We start from the raw sequence: 7,609 nt of genomic DNA on the forward strand, positions 1-7,609 counted from the left end.
CACAACTACTGAGCCTGCGCTCTAGAGCCCGCGAGCCACAACTACTGAAGCCCAAACGTCTAGAGCCCCTGCTCCGCAACAGGAGAAGACACCAAAAGCCCGCACACTGCAACGAAGAGTAGCCCCTGCTCGCCACAAGTAGAGAAAGCTCATGCACAGCAATGAAGACCCAAAGCAGACAAAAATAAATTATTTATTTTAAAAAAAAACTGAATTAATTATTCCCCACAGCCCACACAAAAAATTGAGTTCTCCTAATTGCATGTCCTTTTCCAGTGAATAGCTCCTTCTTGCACTTACCTGATGAAGCCAAATGATTGGGAATTCATTTATGTTTCTTCTCCCTCAAACCCAACATCCAGATTCACATTTAGTAAAATTTCCCTTCTAAATATCGAAAACACCCCTTTCAAATGCCACTGCACTAATTCAGCCCATCATCTCTCACCTGAACTATTGCCAAAGCCCCACAATGGATTCTCCTACCTCTTCTGCAATCCATCCTCCATAACTTTACTAAAGCTTTTTTTTTTTCCTGAAAAGCAAACCTGATGTGTTGCTCTTCAGGGACTCCCTGTGGCTTTCTGGGCTGCTCTGGTTCTATTTCTGGGTGGGATAGGAGGCCAGGATTCTGGCTGACTGAAATCCAGGGACAGCTTACTTGCCTCTAGAACAAAGACCGCCCTGTCTTCAACCTCTTCATGTTTGCTATTGCCCAAGAACCTCCCATGAGCTTGACATGAACAGGCTCAAGGGAACTCACATTCATGAACAGACAGGGTAAGGTACAGCTTTCTAAGGAGGGTCTTCATAGCTTGAGGGAGGACTGACCTTCACCTCCTGTGAAGGACTGACCTTCACCTCTAAGCACATCCTTGTGTAATACCCTCCTGTGTGGAAGGCCTGGCCTTACTGACTGACTTCCAAGGAATAGGATATAAAAAAGAAATGAGATATAATTTCCAAATTGGGTTAGAAGCATGCTGTGGCTCTGTCTTGGGTGTCCCTTCTCACATGCTCTTGGATTACTCCTGGGGGAACTAGCTGCCCTGCCTGAGGCAGCCTGTGGAGAGGCCACGTGAGGGAGCCTGGAAGCAGACCCTTTCTCAGCTGTGCGTGAGAGGACAGCAGCCCTGACCAGCACCTTGGCTGCAGCCTTGTGAGAGCCCTGGAACCAGAACGACCCAGCTCAGCCACTCCTGGACAACCCACAGCAACTGTGAGCTGTGTTTAGAGCATTTCTGCTCATTTCTGTGAGCTATTCTGTGAGTTATGTTTAGAATTCTAACCATGACATTTTGGAGTAATTTGTTATGCAGTAATAGATAATTAATACCAAGTCCAAGAGAAGGAGGATCTCACTGAGACACAAAAGACAAAAGAAAATGTAATAGAAATTTAATAGAAAATTTAATAGAAATTTAATAGATTCTTTAACAAGAATCTCAAATAGATGCAATTATACAATTTTAAAAAAGATTTGCTGTAAGTACAAAACATGACTTTGGATTTAAAAATTCAAGAAACACTAAAAATTATTATGGCTGTTGTGAAAATTCAATTAATGGAGCAGATAACTAAAAGGGACAAATAATTCACAACTCACAGCACAGAGGAAAAAAGGAAAGAATTGCAAATCATAAGGAAAACAATAAGACACTTGAAAAGCAAACCTAAGAAATCTATTATACAAATAATAGGATTTTTATGGGAAAAGAGAACAAATAGAGAAGTGATGATTAAGGGTAAAATAGAATATAAAACTATTCTAAGTTTTTTTAAGTGTTAGAATCATTTTAAGTGTTCGAAAGGGAGTTCCAAACAGGATTGGGCAAAAAAGACACACGCCTAGACATATTCTGGCAATGTTTCTGAACTTCAATGATAAAGAAAAAAATATGTCTAAGATTCTAGCCAGAAATCACAGGATATCTATAAAGAAAAGAAGATTCAACTTCTCTGCAGGATTGGAAGCTAGAAGGTAGTGGACAATCATTGTAGGCTACTGAGTGAACAGGTATAAGTCCCAAGATCATATACCCAGTGAAGGCATTGTCCTTTACATTTGCACACCACCCACATACTCTATCCAAGGAAAACACTTCAGGAAGTAACCTAACCAAAGGAAAAATAAATCTGAACAAAGGGCTTAGATAAGGAAACTAAAGAGGACAAGAAACAGTGGTGAGCAATGAGTTTTGTAAGACATGGTTAAATCTAAAGGGATGACTATTACATTGTTTGACATTACATACATGCACTGAGAGTAAGAAGAGCCTTCCCATTTCTGGTTAGGCATGTAAGGAGCTTGGAAATTGTCACTGTGTTCTGACAGGTAAACAGCTAAGCAAACTGAACCAGCAACTGTTCTTAGTCCATCAGAGAAGTGAGGTCACAAAGTAAACTGCTGCTCCCCAAATCAGAGAGACAGACATGTGGATACTCAGAATCACAGCTTACTAGAGCAGAAGCCCCCTCAGGAACGAATACCAAGGTAGGGGAAACTGAACTTAAATTGACAAATTGCTGGAGGCTCAGAGTGAGTAATTCTGAGTTAAAAACTCCAGAGGGACACAGTCAAGGAGGGCCTCCCTTTACCTCTGAGAGTACTACCCTCTTGAAGTGAAGACTGGAGAAAGACCTCCTCGTGCTTCTGGGGGTAGGAGTTGGGGGAGGGAGGCTAGCCATTTTGAACCATGTCTGAGTTCTCTGTCCTGCCCCCCAGAGTATTCAAGGGCTGCCCTCAGGAGAAATCATTTTTCCCAACAGAGCTGCAGGAAGGGGATACTCCAGCTCCCTCTATTCTTCCACATGGGGGACAGAAAATACAAGATTTCATCCCCCTCTAGCTATTCTGTCACATGCAAGGGCGGGAAGAGCAGAAGTGGAGAAGCACTTCTGAAGTCTGATGTTCAGGGGCACAGTCTCATTAAAAGAGTAAGATTTATTTAATCACAAGATTAAAGAACATTTCTTCTCCACACACACTTGACTACCATATTTTGCTAAAGAACTATTTACTCCAGTTCCTTTTTTTTTCTTTTTTTCTTTTTTTTTTTTTTTTTCTTTTTTTTTTTTTTTTGCGGTACGCGGGCCTCTCACTGTTGTGGCCTCTCCCGCCGCGGAGCACAGGCTCCGGATGCGCAGGCTCAGCGGCCATGGCTCACGGGCCCAGGCCGCCCCGCGGTATGGGGGATCTTCCCGGATCGGGGCACGAACCCGTGTCCCCTGCATCAGCAGGCGGATTCTCAACCACTGCGCCACCAGGGAAGCCCTACTCCAGTTCCTTTTATGCAGTACTTCATATCTGGCCACAAGAAAAATCACAAAGCACACTAAAATGAGAAAAAACACAGTTTGAAGAAACTGAAAAAGATAGCAGAAACAGAATCAGGTATGGCAAGAATGTTGGAATTATAAACCAGGAATTTTTTAAAACTATGATTGATATGTTAAGGGATCTAACGGACAAAGTAGACAGCGTGCAAAAACAGATGGATAATGTAAGAGAGATGGAAATTTTAATAAAGAATCAAGAAAATACAAGAGTAAAAAACACTAACAGAAATGAAGAGTTCATCAGATGTGCTCATTAATAGACTTGGCATGGTTGAGGAAAGAATGTCTGAGCTTGAGTCTATTCCAATGGAAACTTCCAAAACTAAAAAGAAAAAAGAAAAGACTTTAAAAAAACAGAACAGAATATCCAAGAACTGTGGGACTACAACAAAAGGAGTAAGTGGAAATGCCAGAAGGAGAAGAAAGAGAAAGGAACAGAAGCAATTTTTGAAACAATAGTGCCTGAGAATTTCCAGCAACTAACATCAGACACCAAATCACAGGTTCAGGAAGCTGTGCTTAGAGAGACACAAGCAGGATGAATGCCAAAAAAACACACACAAAAAACCTACACCTAGGCATATCATATTTAAAATGCAGACAATCTAAGATAAAGAAATCAATCTTGAAAGAAGCCAGAGGGAAAAACAGTTTACCTAGAGAGAAGCAAAGATAAGACCTACATCTGACTTCTCTTCAGAAACCATGCAAGCAAGAAGACAGTGGAGTGAAATGTTTAAAATATTGAAAGAAAAAACCCCACCAATGTAGAATTCTGTACCCTGTGCAATTATCCTTCAAAAGTAAAGGAGAAATAATACTTTGCCAGATGAACAAATTTTAAGGGAATTTGTGACCAGTCAACCTGCCTGGTGGGATATGTTCAAAGAAGTTTTTCTCAGAAAAGGAAAATTGTATAGATCAGAAACTCAGATCTACATAAAGAAAGGAAGAGTGTTGGAGAAGGAATAAGTGAAAATGTTTATTTTTCTTTTTCTTAATTGATCTAACAAATAAGAGTTTGTTCAAAATAACAATAGAAACAATATATTAGGCTATATATGCTTATGTACAAGTGAAATAAATGACAGCAACGATACAGGGATGAGAGGGAGGAATGGAATATATTTTATTATAAGATGCTTGCACTACCTGTGAAGCAGTAAAGTGTTATTTGAAAGTGAACTTCACTTAATTGTAAACATATATTGCAAACTCTAGGACAACCACTAAATAAAAGTATAATGGACATGCTAAGTAAGGAGAGAAAATGGAATCATATAAAGTGCTCAGTTAAAACCACAAAAGGAAGAAAAAGAGTGAAGGAACAAAGAACAAAGGGCAACAAATCATAGAAAACAATAACAAATATGGTAGATATTAATTCAGCTATATCAATAATCACTTTGACTGTCAGTGATCTAAATGCATCAATTGAAAGACAGAGATTGTCAGAGTGGATCAAAAACCACTACCCAACTATATGCTGTCTACAAGAAACTCACTTTATTTAAAAATTTTTTTTAATTGAAGCATAGTTGATTTACAATATTGTGTTAGTTTCAGGTGTACAGCACGGTGATTCAGTTATATATATTCTTTTTCAGGTTCTTTCCCTTATAGGTTATTACAAAATATTGAGTATAGTACCCTGTACTATACAGTAGGTCCTTGTTGGTGATCTATTTTGTATATAGTAGCTTGTGTATGTTAATCCCAACATATGGGGGGAGAAGTGGGAGGTGGGTGGGGGGAGGGATAAATTAAGAAACCCACTTTAGGGACTTCCCTGGTGGTGCAGTGGTTAAGAATCTGCCTGCCAATGCAGGGACACGGGTTCGAGCCCTGGTCCGGGAAGATCCCACATGCTGCGGAGCAACAAAGCCCGTGCGCCACAGCTACTGAACCTGCACTCTAGAGCCCACGAGCCACAACTACTGAGCCCACGAGCCAAGAGCCCATGCTCCACAACAAGAGAAGCCACCACAGTGAGAAGCCCACACACAGCAACAAAGAGTAGCCCCTGCTCGGCACAACTAGAGAAAGCCTGCATGCAGCATGGAAGACCCAACACAGCCAAAAACAAAAATAAATAAAATAAATAAATTTATAAGAAAAAATATAAAGAAACCCACTTTAAATATAAAGCTAAATATAGATTGAAAGTAAGCAGATGGAGAAACATATACCACGCTAACACTACTCAAAAGAAAGCAGAAGTAGCTATATTAATGTCAGATAGAGCAGTCTTTGAAGCAAGGAAAATTATCAAGGATAAAGAAGGGCATTGCATAATGATAAAGGGGTCAATTCTCCAAAAGGCATAACAATGCTTAACCTGTATGGGCATAACAATGCTTAACCTGTATGTGCCTAACAACAGAACATCAAAGTACGTGAGGCAAAAACTGATAGAACTGCAAAGAGAAATAGGCAAATCCACCATCATAGTTGAATATTTCAGCACGCCTCATCAGAAATCCAGCAGGCAGAAAATCAGTAAGGACAGAGTTGAACTCAACACCACCACCAATCAACTGGATATAACTGACTTCTACAGACTATTTCATCCAACGACAGCCAAATACACATTATTTTCAAGCTCACATGGAACATTCACCAAGATAAATCATATTCTAGGCTATAAAATATACATTAACACATTTAAAAGCATAGAAATCATACAATATATGCTTTCAGGTGACAATAGAATTAAAGTAGAAATTCATACTAGAAAGATGGCCAGAAAATCCCCAAATACTTATAGATTAAACAACACACTTCTAAATATCACATGGGTCAAAGAAGAAATTGTAAGAGAAATTTTAAAATACCTTGAAATAATAAAAATGAAAATACAACTTATCAAAATGTGTGGGATGAAGCAAAAGCAGTGTTTAGAGGGATATTTATAGGATTTAATGCATATATTAGAAAAGAAGAAAAAATCATCTAAGCTTTCACCTTAGAGAACTAGAAAAAGAATAAAAAATTATATTCAAAGTAAGTAAGAAAAAAATCATAAAAATTAAAGCAGAAGTCAATGAAATTGAAGGCAGGAAATCAACAGAAAATCAGCAAAACCAAAAGCTGGTTCTTTGGAAGATATTAATAAAACTGATAAGCCTCTAACCAGGCTAACTAAGAAAAAGAAGACACAAATTACTTTAATAGAAATGAAAGAGGACTTCACTACAGATCTTTGAGCTACGTCTGTTCTTTTTTTCTAGTTCCTTGAGGTGTAATGTTAGGTTGCTTGAGATTTTTGTTTCCTGAGGTAGGAATTTATTGCTGTGAACTTCTCTCCTAGAACTGCTTTTGCTGCATCCTGTAAGTTTTGGTATGTTGTATTTCCCTTTTTGTTTGTCTCCAAAAATGTAGGGGACTTTCAACACCCCTACTAATATTGTATTGCTATCTATTTCTCCCTTAAGGTCTGTTAGTATTTGCTTTATATATTTTAGTGCTCCTATGTTAGGTGCCTATGTATGAATAACTGTTATGTTTTCTTGATGAATTGTTCCATTTGTCATTATATACTGTCCACATGTGTCTCTTACTACTTTTTTTGGTTGAAATCTACTTTGTCTGATATGAGTATGGCTACACATGTTTTATTTTGGCTGCTGCTTGCTCAGAGTATCATCTTCCATCCCTTCTCTTTGAGCCTATATTTGTCTTTAGAGCTGAGATCAGTCTTCCAGAGGCAGCATATAGTTGGAATTTGTGTTTTAATTCGTCCTACCACTCTGTGTCTTTTGACTAGTAAATTCAATCCATTTATATTTAAGGTGATTATTGATAAGCAAGGGCTTAGTACTTCCATTTAATCTTTTGTTTTCTGGTTGCTCCATATCTCCATTGTTTCTTTTTCTTTTTCTTTTCTATTTATTTTGGCTGCACCGGGTCTTCATGGCAGCATGCAAGATCCTTAGTTGCGGCATGTAGGCTCATAGTTGCAGCATGCAGACTTCTTAGTTGTGGTATGCATGTGGGATCTAGTTCCCTGACTAGGGACTGAACCCAGGCCTCCTGCATTGGGAGTGAGGTGTCTTACCCACTGGACAACCAGGGAAGTCCCTCCATTGTTTCTTTTTCTTTTTTTTCTTTTTTCTCTTACTTTCTTTTTTTTTTGTGGTAAGCGGGCCTCTCACTGCCGTGGCCTCTCCCGTTGCAGAGCACAGGCTCCGGACACGCAGGCTCAGTGGCCATGGCTCACGGGCCCAGCCACTCCGCGGCACGTGGGATCCTCCCAGACCGGGGCACGAAC

This window comes from Lipotes vexillifer, unplaced genomic scaffold (assembly GCF_000442215.2).
Source record: "Lipotes vexillifer unplaced genomic scaffold, Lipotes_vexillifer_v1.1 scaffold1849, whole genome shotgun sequence".
Taxonomy (NCBI): domain Eukaryota; kingdom Metazoa; phylum Chordata; class Mammalia; order Artiodactyla; family Lipotidae; genus Lipotes; species Lipotes vexillifer.